Consider the following 20,961-nt stretch of genomic DNA (forward strand, 5'->3'; position numbering starts at 1 on the left):
GATTAATGGAATAAAAATTATAAAAGGAGAGAGAAAAAAATATGTGAAATAGTTGACAGCGAGAAAAGATAAAATTATATAGGATAAAGGTTGGTAATATTGTGATATGAGTAACATTGTGATACGGTAGTTCTTTTTGAGAATTTATTACAATTTTACTGAGCGAGAGAAAGATCAGTTTTTTGCGTCAATGTATTAAGGGAATGTTCGTGGACAAGTTTCTGCACAAAACCGGTCCTTCTCTCGCTCAGTAAAATTGTACTGAATTCTCAAAAAGAACTATCACAATATTACTCGTATCACAATATTACCAAGCTTTACCCTACAGCATGAGGTCTATATAGAAACTAAGTTTCTTTCTCATGCGGCGCGCTAAATTTCGTCTGTAATGACGCCCTTTTCTTTCCTGCAGTGTGACTCAGTACGCAGCCAGCTGCGGTCGAGTGAAGGTGGTGTCGCCTTTTAGTTACTTTACAACGACCGTTCAAAATGTGTGCTGTGAATGAAAATCCCGCCAGCACTGAGACACGGTCAGTAATAATGTGTAATAAGATTTCTCCTAGAATAATTTATGAAAGAATTTTGAAATCATCGTCAAATTATGAAGACTACTGTAAGAAGAGACAAAAAATCAGTCAAGAGTGTGAGGCCATACTCACAAAAATATTAAAATAAAATAAAACAGGGAATTTCTCCCAAACTATCTCTAGCAACGGAACTCATGACCACTATATGTTTGGACAGAAAAGAACTACTGTGAATGGACTTGATGGAACGAGACATCACAATCAATGCAGAGGTGTATTGTCATTTTCAGATATTATACGGTTTACGTAGGGCCATTCAACATTCAGGCATGGTTCCAATAACAGGCAGCAGAATTCTATGACGCTGGTATCATAAAATTTGTGAAACGCTACGAAAATTGTCTCAGATTGGCTGGAGGCTATGTTGAAAAATAGTTTAATATTGTAGCTTTAAGTTTTGTATAATAAATTTGCAACTGCATGTATGCTCTTAATTATCTAACCAAAGTTAGGTTGCAGATAGTCTTCGTAAAACATAGTAATGATGCAGAGAAATTGGAAATGATTATGAAACTAAGAGAAGGCAAAAATATTAAGTTGAACACAAAGAACGACAACCAAGAAAATGAAAGGAAATATGAAGGATAATGAAGTTGAAGATTATGAAGATAAAGATTACCTCAGAAGACTACTGCAGAAAACGATTTGAGCGTGATGGTAGTGATAAAAATTTACTTCACTTGTTACCACAATTTCCTACGGTCTTTCCAATTTACGTAAGACTTGTCCAAGTATTTGTTTTTCATGGAAAGGTAATATCGGGCAATGTATAAAACAGCTGTGGAATTGCAGCAAGAACAAATGCATGCTTTCGGCGTATCTAAATGCCAGCAGATGGTAGGTGTTAGACCGTTAGTGATGTTGTGTGTACAGTAATTGCACCTTATTGCACTTAAATGAACTTTTTATTTTATACTATTTACAAAGCAGATTGTATAAAAGAATAACTGTACATACGAACAGCAACTTATGCGTGACTTATTTCTATCTAACCAATTATTACCTTCGTCTCGTTACAAATGTTAAGTGAAGAAATGGTACGGCCGCAAATTAACGAGGTACAAAGTTTTATAGTGCCTGCAGTGGCGCTTGAAGTTTTATATATAGAATACAGAGTGCAAGAACGTCTTCATAATTGCCGCAAGAGAAGTAATATAACCCGGCATCATAGCTTGATTTCATAGTTTTACGTCATAATGATTCTCTTTCCCATGTAGGTTACGCGCAAACCAGGAAGATCATGAAATTCTACAAATGTACTGTAAGTCCCGGAACTTTCTCCTATATAACAGGTTACATTGCGAATACAGGCATTTATATGGATGCTACTGTACCTACGGTAGTAAATTCAGTAAACACGCTCTTCAAGGGGCAATGTTGTCATAGCAACAGACAGCAATATCCTGCTGTCTCAACAGATATTGCTGTTCAAGAAAATTCGGTACAGCAGGCTGTTAGTCCGTACTCTAGTTACAAATATAGCCTATTTCTTTATTGCGGTTCTTTTACTAACCATTACATCAGATACTGAAAGACTTGTTCAGAACAAAAGGGCACAAAAATCATCCTAAATGCACAAAGTGAAACAATAAATGCTGTATTTTAGGAATAGCTTTCAGTTTATTCAAATTATAGGTCTCGCAAGTACGGATTACCGACGTAAGGAATGCGAATAAAACACTGCGATAAGGAAGAGCGGGCGACAGAAAAGGTCACGAGATAACTTGAATGATATTCAAGAGTACAGTCGGAAGAGAAATGACATCGATAGAATCAGTATTGCGTTGTGATAGTTACATTACGACTTTAGTTTGTTCCATTGCATGTGAATGCGTGTCTTGTATTGCACGGTATTATTATTTCATTCGTGAACATATGTTGCGCGTTTAATTAGCTTCGAATTTTTCTCTTGCTACGTTCTTTATTTCCACAGAAATGTCCTCATTTGTTCATCTTCTTGGAAGAGACAGTACTACCATCGGCACATACATCTCCCCCCTCGGCGTGCCTACATACACACGTCAAAACAGACAGCAACGCCACCATAGCTTTTCGGTAATCGTTCCTTGCGCGAGCTATAAGAAGGAGTGGTGTTGTTATTATTAATATTCACTTCATTCAATCATTCATTCATAGTTTTCTACCCAAGGGTAGGTCTTTCACTGCAAACTCAGCATTCTCCAATAATTCCTATTTTCTGCCTTCCTCTTAATCTCCGATATTTTTTTCTGTCACGAACTTATTAACATTATTGTTAATAATAATAATAATAATAATAATAATAATAATAACAATAATAATTACAACTACAACTGCAGTTGCTGCTACTACTGCTATTGCTACTACTTGGTTCTGAATCTCACAGAAATGTTGAACGACCGAAAAAAGTGGGAATATATGTTATTTCAAGGGTATAGTCTGAATTTGCACATTATACGTAGCTCCATGTGGGTTATTAAACAGGGTGGAAGTAAAATAATTCTGCATATTGAAGGGGACGATAGAGTACACTTAAATGAATAGAAAACCTATATTACGTTTTGTGATTAAGTGCACGGTTAATTAGAAAACTGAGTTGGAAGTTTCAGCAGTCTGGAAACATCGCCGCCAACACAATCCTCTTTCTCCTCGTAATACAGATATACGATGTCAACGAACTCAAGTCTGTCTCGCTACGCGAACCTCCCTCTCTGAATACAACGTTACAATGAGGCTAGAAATTAGTGGTTTTTAAATTAAATGTATACGAAAACCGTTCACAGTGACCCTTTAGGATTCAAATTACAATTTTTCATCGGTGTATGTGTGTGTGCGTGCGTGTGTGTGAAGCATGCACGATGACGCTTAGTCGGAAACAACATTATTATATTGAAAGCCAGCAGAAACTTTATTTTTTAGCCGGCACGACGGCAGATATTTAATATCAGTGGATGTGACAGCTGATGATTATATCAAATTAATCCATCTGCAATCGACTCAAACCCGACACCGCTAAAACGTCGGCGCGTTTAGACTTTTTAATCCTACTGCGGTAGTTATAATGTTGAACATACAATGAAGTTAGCAGATCTCTGAACTCGTGTTACTTTGATATAACCGCACCGTACACGAAACCTGGAGCTCAAGATGACGAATTATGACTTGCATGGCAAGTGTAGTCACCATATTGATTTTTTTTTTACCCCCACATACTGAATGAAGAAAAGTTGTCTAGAAAAGGGACGAATTAACCGAATTTTAATTATAGACCAACATTATAGGTTCCAAAATAATTTTTTCCTTTCAGTAAAATTGTCGTACAAAATTGCGTACGACATAGAGTTCGGTCATACCTCGTACAGTTAGGCAAAATAGTCGTATGAGTACGACCATAGTCGTACGTATGGCAACCCTGCAGCTGTCGAGAAGACGAGAAATATACGAGAGAAATTAACATTGTCGCTTAAATAGAGATGGAAGTATTCCATTAAAGCCCTTTACTCCAATAGTAGATACATAACATTTTAGGAATTAAATTTTGAAGTAGACTTCTTATACGCAAACTTTTCGAGTAGAAAAACAACAAAATCAATGCCAGCGACTTGTTCCTGTGACGCTGAACTTCTTGTAATATTTCTAACGTAGCAAAAATGAGAGATGGAATTACAATTCGATCGGCAGCAGTGATCATCGGCCAGTTCGCTCAGAGATGATTATCGCAATGCGCTTGTCGATTGCGGCCGAGTCAACTTCGACCTTGAAACGTTTTTAACTCCATTCGATGACGAGAAAGAAGCGTGTGAAGCGGCCATTTCCTTCCCTGCCGTATCACCCGCTCCATCGATGAGTAATTAATATTCTTCAGCCACTGCAATACGTAACAAAGGATCATTGCCACGCAACACTGCGCACAATTTTCTTGCATTTCAGACATTTTTATAACCGCAATAATTTTTGCTGTTAAAAAAAAAACCGGCGTAACACTACACTCCTTGATCATACAAGACAATATTGTCAAAAATTTTCACAGGAACTATTCCATTCAAAGCTCACAGTTCGAAAACAGGTGGCGTGCGTCACGCAATTTTTTAAAACAGTTTTGTAACTCCTCCTTGTCTGAGCTTACCGTGATGAAGTCCAGTTTTAATTTAAATATGTGTGATAATCTATCGTTAAAGAGAACTAGGCCACATGCAACGCCAATTTTCTACAATATTATCATTTTTCTAATAGTCGCCTCCGAAAAAGGCGATTTTATCTCCTGAATTTTAACGGGACTAAAGTCGCATGGACGAAATAACAGTGCCTCTGATACTTACGCAGTCCTATATGCCGAATTTATAATGATTCGACTGTTAGCGTAACTTAATAACGCGTCGTGAAATTAGGACTATATTTCAAATTACCAAACCACGAGAGCTATTAAGATAACAGCATAACCATAACTAATCATTTCCAGTCTTGGAAACTTTAAGTAGTTTCATAAATTAAGGTTTAATTCAGTACGTAATAATAAACGGGATTTGATTACATTTACCGTCGTGAGTTCTCGTGCAGCGTAGCGACAGCGCTATGAACGCAGAAAAAAATGTGAACTTAGGAATAAAAATTAAATACAGTGGAAACTCTCAAATTCGACAGAAATCAAGTTCGAATGCTTACGTAGGACAATTAGACATTCCCCTATACGGGCACTAAGAAACGGGAATGGGAATTGGTTCTGTGTCTTGTAGTGATACTTTTGTTAAAAAAAAAAACAGAATATTTTAATGATTAGGACATCCATATTGATCACCGATTTTAAATTAATGAACTCTTCTTTTTCTATTTGAGAATTGTGCCGTTTGTGAGACGGAACTGTCGAAACCCACTGTGGTACTAGAAGCGTACACAAGTCTCGGGGCGGGCAGGAAATGCAAGTACAGTACTATATTCGTTGTTGGATAACCAATAAGAATTTGTATTCATTTCACCTGCCACACCCGCTACCCTTATTGGACTGAATTATGGAATATGGGTCGTAGAAGTAAGAAATGAAGAAGAAAGAGGTACCACAGAAGGAAGCAAAAAGGGACCACAGATGGATTTGGATTTAGATTTAGTAGGTTATTTTACGACGCTTTATCAACATTTTAGGTTATTTAGCGTCTCAATGAGATAAAGGTGATAATGCCGGTGAAATGAGTCCAGGGTCCAGCACCGAAAGTTACCCAGCATTTGTTCATATTGGGTTGAGGGAAAACCACGGAAAAACCTCAACCAAGTAATTTGCCCCAACCGGGAATCGAACCCGGGCCACCTGGTTTCGCAGCCAGACGCGCTAACCGTTACTCCACAGGTGTGGACACCACAGATGGAGAGAACAAGCTATTGGAAAACAGATTGGCGTGGAAGAGAGGATTTAACGTGAGAGTGGAAACTCAGAGAGAGGGATATTAACGGAGAAACGTGAGATTAGTGGAGGACATATGGATTAACAGAAGAAAGCCGGATTGGTGTAGGACAGATGGATTAGGAGAGGACAAATGAATGAACAGAGGACAGATGACTGAACAGAGAACATTTGGATTAGCAGAGTACAGATGGCCTAAATATACGGACCCGTCCCGGGCCCAGGACTCATAAAGCTAGCAGCCAGCAGTGGGGATATACTGGGTGAACAATCCTCTGCGCGTCCGCTTCCACTGCTTTGCGGGTCTTGGGCGAGTCGAGCCGATAACCGCGGTAAACGGGTGTCAGGAAGTCCGCAGTAAATATACCTATAGTTTGTCGCTAAGTTATTACTAATAAACAATTAAAAAATTAACACTAATACACACTCAAAAAAATAAAGTGAAAGTAATTTACTCACCCACATCAAGCAAGATGTTGGAACTGCCTTCTCCCCCTTCATTTTCCACACAATTCTGGCATTTGCATAGGAAATTAACCATTACCCTTTGCAGTTACCTCTGAGAAATGGAAGAAATTTCTTTACGAATAATATTATTTTTCAGTTCATCTAAAGTATGTGGATTTGTCTTGTACACTTTGTCTTTTAATGACTCCCAGAGATAATAATCGAATAGAATACCAGAATTGAGCCATATTAACTTCATTAATACACTGTAAAATTAAATTAGGCCTATGTTTTATTTAACGACGCACGCAACAGCCATGGTTATATCAGCATCGCCGGTGTGCCGGAATTTTGTGCTGCAGGAGTTTTTACATGCCAGTAAATCTACTGACATGAGTCTGTCGCATTTAAGCGATCGAGGACTGGGCTGGGATCGAACCTGCAACCTCGGGCACAGAAGGCCAGCGCTATACAGACTGCACCACCCAGGGCGACAATACACTGTATTACATCACCTAAAGAACACGTGCTTATCCTGTAACCGTCTTACTAATAAATCATGTATAGTTTTTATACGAGACTTACGCAAAGTTGAGACAGAAAACGTTACTAATAAACCATGCATAAGCGATGGATGTATAAACAGTCTGTAACTATACAATGGGATTTGCTTTGCAGTAGTTATATATACGAAACCCCTTGTTTAAGCGTTGTATATAGAGAAAAAATGGCCGCTCTCTAACAGCTGTTCGTATCGACTGTCATTTTATGATGATGGATGCCTTGTAACCACAGAAGAACAAACCAAAGAGCACAGAATAATTAAAATAATATTGCTGTAGCTTGTACTCTTTGATCAAAACATAGTGTGGTAATCGATCAGAGCCAGTTGTACTATCGATACTTAACACGGCACACTAGAGCGCTCTACCTGATGCAATAGAGAACCTAAGATATTCTATTACCTTTCGCAGTGAAGTAATGACGAAACTATGACGTTGCTGTGTAACAGTTATACACAACGTATGTAGTGATTATTAGTAAGAAATTTACACACGACTTATAAAGTAGCTACTCACTGTATAAGAGAGTTAAACGTCTGCATATAGAATTTTTATTAGTGAGACCGTAAGAGTACAACTCACACTGACGCCTGACGCAAGGTTCAGCGTGATGGAAGTGGGAGGCTTAACAGCTGGTTCCGCCGACTAGCCGTAATCAGCGAAAGCGTGGGCGCGTGAAGGATTGTCCACCCAGTAGCAGTAGGTTATCCGTATTAGGTGGTAGATGCCAGGCGGCAGAGACGCCTCGATCACCCAAAATAGTGAAGTGAACAGTGCATACAAAAAATAAAAGATAATGCGGTCGCTACAGTGTAGCAAATTTAATTACGTCCATATTTAGAGAATAAATAGGAGAAAAAAAATTAAGAAAAGGCTTGTAACACATTTAATATGTGTTCATATTTGGAGTAGGCCAGATAAAGGAGAACAAAATCAGGGAATGGTGGAGGAGGAGTAAAAATATAATCATGATTTTTCTTGTGCAACGCGTTTATTTTTGATGGGCCACATTTGGAGAAGAATAGTGACTCAGGAGAAGAGCCTAAAAAGAAAATGTGAAGGCGAAGTGCCGATCTTGTGATGTGTAACACATTTAACATGGTACATTTTTCTATAGTAGAAGCAGAAGAAGGACGAGAGAAAGAAGAAAGATATAGGAAAAAGAACAGTAAAAATAAATGGCATGTACTGTGATGTTCAACAAATTTGCATTCGTCCATATTTGGTGAGTATCAAAAGAAAGAATGTAGAAAGGAAGAAAAACTTTAGAAAGAAAAAGAAGAGACGAAATAAATTAGATTATCTATGTGTAAAAACATTTAACTTAGCCGTACGAGATTATAACTTAAGTTGATCTGCAAAGAGGTCATAAAAGCCCTCTGGAAGAATGAAGACTGAATGAGGTTCCTGTTTTCATATGCCCAACAAAAATTGAAGTCTTCGAGTGGTCAGCAACGCATTTAGACTTCTTAATACCCTGGAGAGAACTCTGGCGCCTGTCTTCGTGTACGCAATTATGAAAATGCAGTTCAGACTTGCGAGGAGATCTTACGCTTGAATCCCGTCCCGAGTGTGGATATTCTGTCTACTGTCATGTAAGATGATACAAGTTGCGTCCCCAGGTAAAAATATGGCTACGTTGCGTCCTGTTTACCTAAGTAAGTTTATGTAACGAATTACCCGCCTAAGCAACACACAGGAGGCCTATATTACTACGGCACCACTCAAAGAGAAAAAAAGGCTGTTTTGTTGAAAGAAGAATTTTTAGGACAAAAGATGTTTGGCTTCCAAGAGAAGAAACTAACTCTGCTACAATTTATTAAGGGTGTTCGTTTTTAATTACAACCAGTACTATGATTTTTAACGTAGTACAGTATATTCAAACTAACTTCAACATTTTTAATCATACCAGTAATACACGTATGTAAGTACTTTAAATACACGTATGTAAGTACTATATTAAGTTAAGTCTTCAAATAGAAAGATAAACTACAATAAGTAGCAAGTATACAGCCTGTGTGTGTGTGTGTGTGTGCGTACGCGCGTATCCAATGCCCACCCACTTCACTTGCGTGATTGGGATTCCGCATGCTGCGGATAGATGGCAGAACTGTGACTCATTTTATAGTTATACACTACTTCGGCGGGTCACGCTGTACATGATCTGTATCTGTGTGGAGTTATGTTGTTTACTAAGGTGTGTGTATGTGTAAGTGTTCGTGTAAGTGTAGTGTCGGAAATGAGTGATGAAGATGAGGAAGGGAGAAGGGGAAACCCGGTGCCGGCACGTAGCCTACTTCTGTCGAATAGCACCAAGGGGGCCGCCAGGCTTAACGTCCCCATCCGACGGACGAATCACTATCAACAGTGACATATGCCTTCTCTTCATATGCACTGCGGAGAGATTTGGGATTTTGCATATTGGTGCACAATCTAGTGATTAGAAGTTGTGCACCGCATCTCTCCTAGTCCCGAGGTGGAAATTTTATATTAAAATTTCTGACCCCGACGGGAATCGAACCCGGACAGCCTACATATGTATATGTGTACATTCTGACAGCCTTAGGTCTGTAAATGGGAAGGAAGGTGTTTTTAATTTTCTCAGTGTTAGACTATGAATTTCCAAATACATAAAGACGTTAAATTGTTATTATATAAATTTGCGTAATTAAATTGTTTGAAACTATACGTTTCGTTATTACTTTGATCCGAAGGCAATTCGGAAACGAATATCTGTTCACAATCTTCGTTCTCATGCTCCGATGAGTGCTGGGAGTGGATTAATGTTACACCCACTCCACTATGAATTTCTTAACATACGATAAGGACGCAATTTACGTACCTGGTCTGGTGTAAACAGGACGCAACTGCGTCTGGCGTAGAGAACTCCTAGGGACGCAACTTACCGGTCCAATTCAATATGATGCCTTGCTCTTTCTTAAGTTCAGACAGGGCGCCATGCTAACAACGAGTCTGTTGTGTAAGATGGAAATGTTGCTATGTTGGTCAACTGTCTGAAGACAGGTTTCAACCTCACAAGTGACACCAATAAGGCATCATTCATGAGGCAGCTAAGCCTTGAGATAGGGGTAGGGTGGCCAATTTCTTTCCCCCTCCATTGCATACAAACAATTGTTTTTCCTCTGACACATATCGTCAAGTGAGATGTACTGCCTGATAAAAGATGTATACAGTATATCAGCCAGAGTCTCAATCAGAGTTATAAAATGCATGAATTGCTTTAAAACTGTTCTGTCAAACATGTTAACAAGAAGCTCAGTTAACATGTGGCTCACTGTCAGTTTCAGCTTAGAGATCAATATTAAATTTTAAGAGACTCTACAACCACATCATTTTCACAGACGTCAAAAAATATTTATTATTATTATTATTATTATTATTATTATATATATATATATTATTTTAATGTACCGAAGTACATATGATATTTCCATGCAGATATTCTGCGTCATCGTACGATGAAAGAGTAATGGGACAGAGAAAAATTCTCTCCGGTACCGGGATTTGAACCCGGGTTTTCAGCTCTACGTGCTGATGCTTTATCCACTAAGCCACACCGGATATCCATCCCGGTGTCGGACAGAATCGTCTCAGTTTAAGTTCCAACTCTTGGGTTCCCTCTAGTGGCCGCCCTCTGCACTACGTCATAGATGTCTATGAACGTAAGACTAAAGTCCACATATATGCTGAGGTGCACTCGTTATGAGTGACTAGTTGGCCGGGATCCGACGGAATGAGCGCCGTCTTAAATCACGAAGTGATTTACGCATATCATATATCTATATATTATTTTAATGTACCGAAGTACATATGACATTTCCATGCAGATATTCAGCGTCATCATACGATGAAAGAGTAATGAAACAGAGAAAAATTCTCTCCGTCGGATCCCGGCCAACTAGTCACTCATAACGAGTGCACCTCAGCACATCTTATGTGGAGTTTAGTCCTACGTTCATAGACATCTATGACGTAGTGCAGAGGGCGGCCACTAGAAGGAACCCAAGAGTTGGAACTTAAACTGAGACGATTTTACCAGGATGAGTATCCGGTGTGGCTTAGTGGATAAAGCATCAGCACGTAGAGCTGAAAACCCGGGTTGAAATCCCGGTGCCGGAGAGAATTTCTCTCTGTTCCATTACTCTTTCATCGTATTATTATTATTATTATTATTATTATTATTATTATTATTATTACCATCATCATCATCATCATCATCATCATCACCGCAGTATTATTTTAAATTAACTTTATTTTCACAAGCACATAGATTTCATATGGGGAGGGATAATAAAACCCGAATTATAGAAAATGCGCTAGAAATAACATAAAGAGCTCTGTTGCTCATTTTACAGAAGGCTAGCGAAGTCCAAAAACACTTCTAGGAGTTAGGGCGAAGAGAAAATATTTGTCCTAAGTTATTAGAGCACAAAAAAAAATTCAATTTGCTTATAACTCGAAAGCACCACGTATCTGGTAGGGTGACGTAAACAAAGATATGATCAATGGCGTGCAGTTCCTGCTAAGCGCAGAGGTCAAGTCTACCCAGACGAATAAAAAAAATGGAAATAATATAGAGATAAAACTACGTAAAAGTTTCCTAACGCAAGAGGACGAATGATACACTGCACACAGTTTTGACAGTTACAATGCTATAATCTCGTAGACCGCGTAGATAAAAAAAAACTGAAATAAAACTATAGTTGTTACCCTCATGTAAGTGTGAATATTTTTTCATTTACTATTAAAATGAAATAAACTGTATATAAGAACCCGTTGGCATTTGTTAAAAAAAGTAATTTTCATACAATATACTTGAAAAATTAGAAACTTAACACGGTAATGCTAATTATTCAACGTTTTTTATACTTTCTGTGTATGTAGTAGTAGTAGTAGTAGTAGCAGTAGTAGTAGTAGTAGTAGTAGCAGCAGCAGCAGCAGTAGCAGTAGTAGTAGTAGTAGTAGTATTAGCAGCAGCAGCAGCAGTAGTAGTAGCAGCAGCAGCGAAGCTCTTGATGCTTAGCCTCCCAAAAAATTTGAGTTAATTTACCTAGTGCCAAGTCTGGTACGAAATTAAAGCGAGCAAACAATGCCAAAAATCACGTAAACAAGTTGATACTAGCCTGAAAAAAAATCTAACGTAAAGGAAAAATCACGCCAACAAAGTAAAACTAATCAAGAAAAATCAAAACTGGCCTAAAGACACCAGAACTGTGAATAACACAAATCATTAGCATGTTAACTCCAGGAACAATCCAATTGGGCCGGAGCGAGGACAGAACGCGCACAACTCTAGATGAGTCTGAGTCCTAGAAACGACGTAAGTCATTCGAATTCTAAACATCACCCCAACCCAAATCTCAACCGTACAAGTAGCTACATGGATCATGGGAGAAATGAGTGCAAAAATATGACCATGTAAGCATAGAAAGTCATGAAGATTTAATCCTTCGCATTAAATAACATTAATCGTTACTACAACGAACAAAGCTTCCAGTTGATAAAAGTAAATTAAAATACACTCAAGTTCAAATCATTCAGTTCCTAAATTAATATTGAATCATGCCTTAATCTTGAACCAAGGTGTAGAATATTTCAAGATTCCGTCATTATCACGATATAGGTCAACCAGGGCATAAAGAATAGGCAATAGGCAAAATATAACAAAAATAATGCATATATTAACCCAATACTTTAATATAAGGTATACTTAGCGGCAAAAAGAATGGGCCGGCCGACAATTTCTAAGTTCCAGAGACATACATTGCGCATCTCGTCTCGTCAACGCTGTAGTTCACTAGGTAACACATAATTAAACCATTTAAATTTGCTGTATTTTGTTTAAGAGGCTAAAATATGTAATAAAATCGAATGGGGGGTTGATTCTAGATACATCAGGGCACTTGAAGAGTGAAATAATAATAAAATTGATAAATACAAAATCAACCGGAGCGAATATGGACAGGAAAACCATGTATTATGCCGATCCGATATAAAGAGTTACAGTAGCGTAAGTTGTTGCGGCATTGGTATATTGAACAAGTTAGTAGTAGTAGCTCGAGGTTCGAATCTCCCCCAATCTTCGTTTTTTTAATTACAAAATTGTCATTATATGTGTCTCGCAAAGCTATAATTATGTGGCGATATCTCTTAGAACATGCCCAAAATCTAATAAATAATAAACATCCCTCTCTCTTTCAAGCAATACTGCTATCTGTTAATATAACGTTCTGTCTCGTCATTACGCTTGAAGATGGCACAGAAACAATAACTCATTGCCCTGGTTCGCATAGGTTATTCTGCGTATGCTACTCTCCGACAGGACTTCGATTGGAGAAATGCCATTTTCTCCGACGAGGTAATTGTCTCCAATAGCAATGATAGTACTGCCCGAGTTTATTGTATGAATCACCACCGATACGCTTCGCGTGAGGGTCGCGTGTTGGGCGTGGATGTCATACGATGGGGCAGGACTTCTGGAACGCAACCACGGTCTGTTAATGGCAGAAGTCTACGAACACATTTTGGCAAATGTAATGATCCATTCCGCCCGAAAACGATATCCAGAAGGATCACTTTTCTTCCAGCAGGATAATCATCCGATACACACCGCCAACCGGATTCAAAGATGGTTTACGAGGAGGCGTGATGTCGACCCAGTCAACTGGCCTCCAAAATCACCAGATATGAATCTGTTTCAAAATTTGTGGGCTGCAGTCAAAAGGATCCTGCAGAACAACCACCCGTTCGGACACCTGAGGAATTGTGGGACAGACTTCTAGATGCGTGGGAGAAGATGGCCAAGAATTTAGACCTCTTCCATAATCTTGTGGACTCCATGCCGCGCAGAATGAGGTAGATGTTGACGCAGTTGGTTTGTGGACGAGATACTAGTCCCCACCACAGACTTGTTTTGTTAATATATTAACAAATTGTTTGTTTTCGTTAATTTAATTATTTATTTGTTTGATATGCGTCCGTTTTTTAGGATGTGAAACAAGTATTTTTGTTTATACAGACCAGGTCACATCTATTAATAGCCCACAGGTGATGGGCAATAATATTTTTAAAAGGCAGGCATAACGAAGTTTATTAACAAATACCATTTCACATTTAAACTAATAAATTAGGTAAAAGTTAAAATAAAAAAAATAATTTTACCGTACCAGGAGGCGAACTCACAACCTCTGGCACGGATGTCAGACTTCTTACCACTGGGCCACACACTGCTCGTAAGGTTTATTACATTATACTATAGACGGACGACTTTCAATGAAGAGACACCACAGCAATGCCTTGCACTGTGTTACGTTTACACGAGTGAACTTAGCATTTCTATCGACCAAGAGTCGGCCCATCCTTTTTGCCGCTAAGTATACATAAATTTAATTCATCTATTTCTGCTGCATCCTTCTGAGTCCTGAGTATAGGCTAATCCTAGATCATATATCATAGGGTGACCAATTCCCAAAATAAGAAAACGGAACTTACTAAAGTTGACATGAGTCAACATTTTATCTCAACATTATTACTTGTGTTTATACAAAGTGTTTAAAAAATACGGAGCATAATTTCAGGTATGTATTTCCCACATGTAGACAATCAAAATAGTTAATTACAACATGTGTCCGGAAATGCTTCATTTCCGAGTTATGGCCTTCACAACATTGAAATTCACCGGAACGTTTTTCTTTCCGCAGGTCGTTGTCATTACAGAAGATGTTCAAAATGTCCACCTCCTGCTTCAATACAGACCTCACATCGATGTCTCATTGACCTGCGAACACGATCCCAAACTCCAGGAGTATTGCGTATGTCCTCAGAACATGCCATAATTCGATTCCGAAGGGATTCCAAATCAGGCACCGGAGACGAATAAACCAATGATTTTAAATGGCCCCACAAGTAGAAATCGAGAGCGTTCAGATCAGGTGAGCGTGGAGGCCAAGCAATTGGGCCACCTCTACCTATCCATCGATCAGGAAACCTTCGATCCAAGTACCGGCGAGCCGTACGACTGAAGTGTGCAGGAGCGCCATCATGCAAGAAGTGAATGTGTTGACGATTGATCAGTGGAGTGTCTTCTAAAACATGAGGTATGGTGATTTCCAGGAAGTCTGTGTACGCCTGCCCCGTAAGTCTGTTTGATTTGAATACATGTCGCACAGTCTAACGCCTACACAACACTGAATGTAACCTTCGCCTCGGAATAAACTGTCAGAGTGCCCTCTTAATGTCTCCTTTGACGGCAACGACCTGCGGAAAGAAAAACGTTCCGGTGAATTTCAATGTTGTGAAGGCCATAACTCGGAAATAAAGCATTTCCGGACACATGTTGTAATGAACTATTTTGATTGTCTACATGTGGGAAATACATACCTGAAATTATGCCCCGTATTTTTAAACACCCTGTATAATATCAGTGAGCAGTAAGGTTCAGTTTTATTTATTTTAAAGTAATGAATACTACACTGTTTATAGTAACTAGACTGTAGGTCTAATTATACATAATGAATAGCATGGATACTTGACTTAAGTCATTGTTAACCATTTTTTTATATTGCAACTAGTCTGGATTAATTAGGTTAACTTATCTGTTTAAAAATACTCCTGGTTAATTGGATCTTAGATTATATCCATGTCACTGTATTCTGAACTTGTTTCGTAGCAATTTTTTTGCCTCATATTACCTTTTAACTATTTTAACATTCTCCATGAAGATGAACTATACTGTACAATCAGCATCATATTTATTTCACGAGTCAATTTGCTCTAGAAGTGTTGGCCTTTCCTTCAGGAAACTATGTAAGTCCATGCAAGACACGTTTTTTAAATGACATTTTGTGATTAACATGGACTTTGTTGAATTCATTAGGTGGCATCTGATGGAAACAATATAGAATTAATCAATGTTTTACGTGATTATTAAATGAAATAAATGAAACAGCCTATTTCAACAATAATTTACGGAAATGGGGCACCATTTAAAAAAAAACGGGACATTTGGCGTTCCGAGCATGCTTTTCTGGGGATAGGGGACAAGAGGCTGAAAAAACTATTTTCCTTGTAAAAAAAAAAAGGTACAATCCCGTTAAAAACGGGACGTCTGGTCACCCTAATATACTATAATACTTCATACATGATTATGATATAAGATGTATGTGCAGGGACCCGAAGTACAGTATAGTATAATATACCTGCATTTGTGCTCTAATTATAACATGCAGAATTTTTTCAGCATTTTTCCTCATGTCAGCGACTTTTTTTATGTGTAGAATTATATTGAACTTCAAAAATAAAACAACAGATGTCGCAGGGATCAGGAGGATACCCTGGTGAATTTACAACTCAACAGTGATGGCATCGATAAAATTAACAGAATTAATAATATTACTGTTGTTAGTCAACTGTCCGAAGAATGGTCTGATCCTCACAAGTGATACGAAGTCACCACTTAAGAGGCAATAATAATATTATGTGTGCAATTAATTAAAACTGAACTAGAAAAATAATTTTAGTAGTTTTGCTAACAACGAATCAAATGTTTCGTAATAACCACAACACGAAAGCATTTAAGTGTGAATCCTTAATTATGTAAGGTCCTAACAAATTATTTTCACTAACAATTAATCAGCCCGAATATTACTAATAAAATACATATCCCGTTTAATTAAGTTTAAATGAGTCATGATTACTTTATCAGTAGATGCTTAGAATATTATAGCGAGTAATAAATGTAAAGGTATCCCCTACTGTAGGCCACAGAGGCGTGGAGTAGAACTAAATGTTTTCTTGACCTCGGCACTAGAATGAGGTGGTGTGGTCGGTATCACGCTCCGACCGCCTTTTACGCCCGCGAAAGACTCGGCACTCAGTTTGATAGACACTGAGCGAACCTCGGGGTCATTCTAGAAGTTTTGGCAATGAGAAAAATTCCGTCACCACCCGGCATCCACATGTCCTGTTTAGCTTCGTAAAAATGTGTTGTAATTGTATTGTCAATAGACAATTAGAACTTTAAAGCCAGTATTAATGAGACAGAATTCTATGAGAACGAACATTTCAAGATAAACATATTCACTGAAATTACTAGAGAAGTAATTGCATTGATACTACATGCTTTATGGTTAGATTATCTTCCAATTTTCAAGTACCTACTCTGCAGATTGTCATAAATATAATATTCAATTACTTTACGCTACATTAGTAAATATTTCAGTGTGTATCTACAATACTGTACTTACATATTATTCCCTTCCGTTTTTATAGTGCTTGTTAGGTTATCCATAACAGTTGATCACAATTTCACTTCGTAAAAAAACCACTACACACAACTGAATCTCTCCGCGTCTAAAGTACGTAAACAGGTCACCTTGGAAATCCACGTAATGCTGGATTGGAGGAAGGGCTGGTTTGGAGTTTGGAGGGGTGGTTTGAAGTTTGTGACCAATTGAAAGAGTTCATTGCTGTCACCAGACGAATACAGTAGAAGTAATAATGTACCAGAGTTGCCAACCCTGAGACTTAACTGGATCGCACAATTGGTTCCAAATTATCGTAGGTACTTTTGATTGGAGGATCGCACATTACATATAAAATAGGCCTATTTTGATTATTTTACCTAAATTGCCATCGCAGTGTTTCATTTAAAATTGTTATAAGAAAATAATTGTTAAAAGTTAAGTATCAGCGCATAAAATGATTTTTAAACACTTCGTTGTCTCTACCTTGGGAGGATCCTCAGAAGGATCAACAACAGCTGGAACAGAAAGAAAAGCCAGAACCTACATCTAGCCCTTTTACGGTTTAAATTTAGGAATTGTTCACCATAACTTTCTACAATTTTGTTTTCGTTCTGTATATTTAAGTACACCGGATGTAGATTTTTTTTTTGGAGTAGGACCTACTAAGACCACTATCACTTTCTTCTGATTCCATTGTCACTATTTCACGTCAGATTTCTTACTGCCCGTGCACTAACACGAAACACGATTGGCACAAGCAAGTACTATAAGATACTGTTCCTTATTCATTTGTATTTCTTATTTATTTTCTTATTTTAGTACGTTATTTTACGACGCTTTAACAACATCTTAGGTTATTTAGCGTCTGAATGAGACGAAGATGATAATGCCGGTGAAATGAGTCCGGGGTCCAGCACCGATAGTTACACAGCATTTGCTCATATTGGGTTGAGGGAAACCCCCGGATTCGAACCCGGGCCACCTGGTTTCGCGGCCAGACGCGCTAACCGTTACTCCACAGGTGTGGACTTGATCTTGTATTTTCAGAGATGTTTGCTGTTATGCTAGGGTTTTGGTTAAGTAAAGAGTTCAGGAGTCGGCATCAACATAAACACGATTCATCGAAAAATAACGCTAAGTGGCACAAAAATCAACTGGCGGAATACCATGTACCCCGGTTGGAAAGACTCCTATAAAAAATTTGTAAAGTGGAACTGTCGAGTAAAAAATAATAAAAAGCTTCATCAAACGAAATGGAAGATATACAGAGACATCATTTTATTTTTACTTCAATTTTTATTGTATGAGTTTTTTAATGTACTCCACTCCCAACCCTTCTACTAATGAAGTTCAGCCGTTCTCCACACAGATCCAAGACCGCATATACAGTCATAGTAGCCTTACGGTCATAGTAAACAGTACGTTCCAAAAATATGTTCGCATTTTCCAGTGAGCTTTCAATATTGCATCATTTTCGCACAGGTACAGTCGTCCATTTGCCTACATCGCATTCCGGTTTTCCCCACCTGCTTCTATTAGCCTCTCTGTAAAGGCTAGTGGCTGGGCTTTCTTAGCTCTTTTCTGAGAACATTAATTTCTGTTAGCCATTGGACGTCTACGTAATATTGTATCCATACAACTGTTTAAAATAACTTAAATAAAAGGGCCCCGTTAAATAATTAACTGTCACGTGATTTCCCCCCTTTCTACGATCCTGCGACATAACCACTTGGACGGACAGTATATAGCATGTCTGAGTAATTTTATCTTTCGGATCGAGCAGAAGTGAAGGTTGAATTTACAGTACGTAAGGAACGCTTTTACAGAGTAGGTACAAAATTATTTCAACATGAGTTACAAGTACGAAAGACGAAACTGGTAATTGGAATTACACACATTAGAACTGAAGCCTGTATCGAAATGAACGGCCACCATTTTCAAAAATCTGTTTAAATATCCGTATTATGATTATTTTTCAATTTAACTTCATTCTCTATAATGTACGCTAATGTGCTGTAGACAATATAATATACACTGCATAATGAATACGTCCGCATGGACAGCTCAGTTCATGAGTAAAAACACTTATTATTAATACAGTACTGTATTTTGATTAAACAAAAACCTAATGAAAATTATCAAACTCAAAAGCGTGATATTTCCTAGTTTACGTAAATGGATTAACTACTTTTCTTCCCTCCTATACCTAGTAAAGTGATTTGTTTGTATATTATGCCAGTATCATCGAACTCCAACTGGGGACCAACTTCGCAGAGCTGTCATGTGACAAGTCAAACGCATTTCGCATCGAAGCATTTCATGCTTTCCTCGTTTGCACAACAAGGCTTACTCTCTCCTACAGGATAAGGACGCCATTAGACATCAAAGACCAAATCTTTCTTCTCTCAGGTAACACGTGAGCTCCAAGACGCCTCTAGGGTTTACGATCAACTCTTAATGCTATTTCCGTCTGGATTGAGATGGCGCTGAGACATACGAGATAGGAATTTCCCTTTGTTCACAGAAGGAAAACTGCTCTGTGTTTAACCATGCAGTCTGAAACGCACATCCATACTAAAACATTAACATGGAAGAACGGTTGCTTTTCCTTGTGAATAACTGGAATACTCGTGTCTCTTTAGACAAGTCGTGATCGCAGACCAACATTTTGCTTTGTTATTTCTTGAAAGTAAGGGCTTTCAAATAAAACTGCAAACAAAAATAATCTTGTTCTTTTCCCTTCGAACATGTTCCTGTCAAATCCAGGAGTTTTCATCAATTGCTTGCACCATATACGTAAGTAAAGAGAGCAAATGGGATGTGCATTGAGAGAATACAAGTTTACTACACAGAATGCTGTATTGACGTCACGAGCGTGGGTGGAGTTGTATCTCTTATTACACTGTTTACGCCGACAACTCACTGGTAGTGGACGTGATTTCGTAGCATTCTTCGGCAATTCTTTGCTTACTCCCGTACTTATTTAGAAGATATTTATTTATTTAATCTGACAGGATTAAGGCCATAAGGCCTTCTCTTCTATCCCACCAGATAGCACATATAAATACAAAAAAGAAATACAGACGCTGGTGAAAATAATACAAATTAAATTAAAGCCCTATAGAGGGTCAACAGGGTCAAAAGAACACAATAGACCTCTCATCGAGCTAATACAAGAAAAAAAAGAAAGAAAAACAGAGATAGCAATGATGATAGTGATAATTTATAACTGATAATAATAATAATAATAATAATAATAATAATAATAATAATAAATACATTACATATTAATTGTCAATTTTACAACAGCATAGTTACAATATTTAGGCCTACTATATGTCATGGGTTAAGTAACCTGACAGGTGTTCAAAAAGCAATACTTCTACATTTGCTGGCACATTTCTTAACTTCCTCTTTTAGTTTTTCACATTCATCCATACGTCTTCACTTCTTTATTCGTTCATCTGCGCTACGTTACTTCCCACCGAAATTCTTCTCATTCTTCCGTACTTCTATACTTAATTTCGTAGTATTTATTTATCTTTATACCAAAACATCGATAAGATATGCCGATAGCAAAAGTCTTGGCATTTGAAACTGCAGTTAACTGTTTAAGAATTCGGATGTCAACACTTTTCTACCGACAATTTTATCGAGAAGAAAATACTTTCATTATACCCATGAGTCTAGTTTCCTTATTTTTTCCCCCGTAATTTTAAGAATTTATA

Source organism: Periplaneta americana, chromosome 9 (assembly GCF_040183065.1).
Source record: "Periplaneta americana isolate PAMFEO1 chromosome 9, P.americana_PAMFEO1_priV1, whole genome shotgun sequence".
NCBI lineage: Eukaryota > Metazoa > Arthropoda > Insecta > Blattodea > Blattidae > Periplaneta > Periplaneta americana.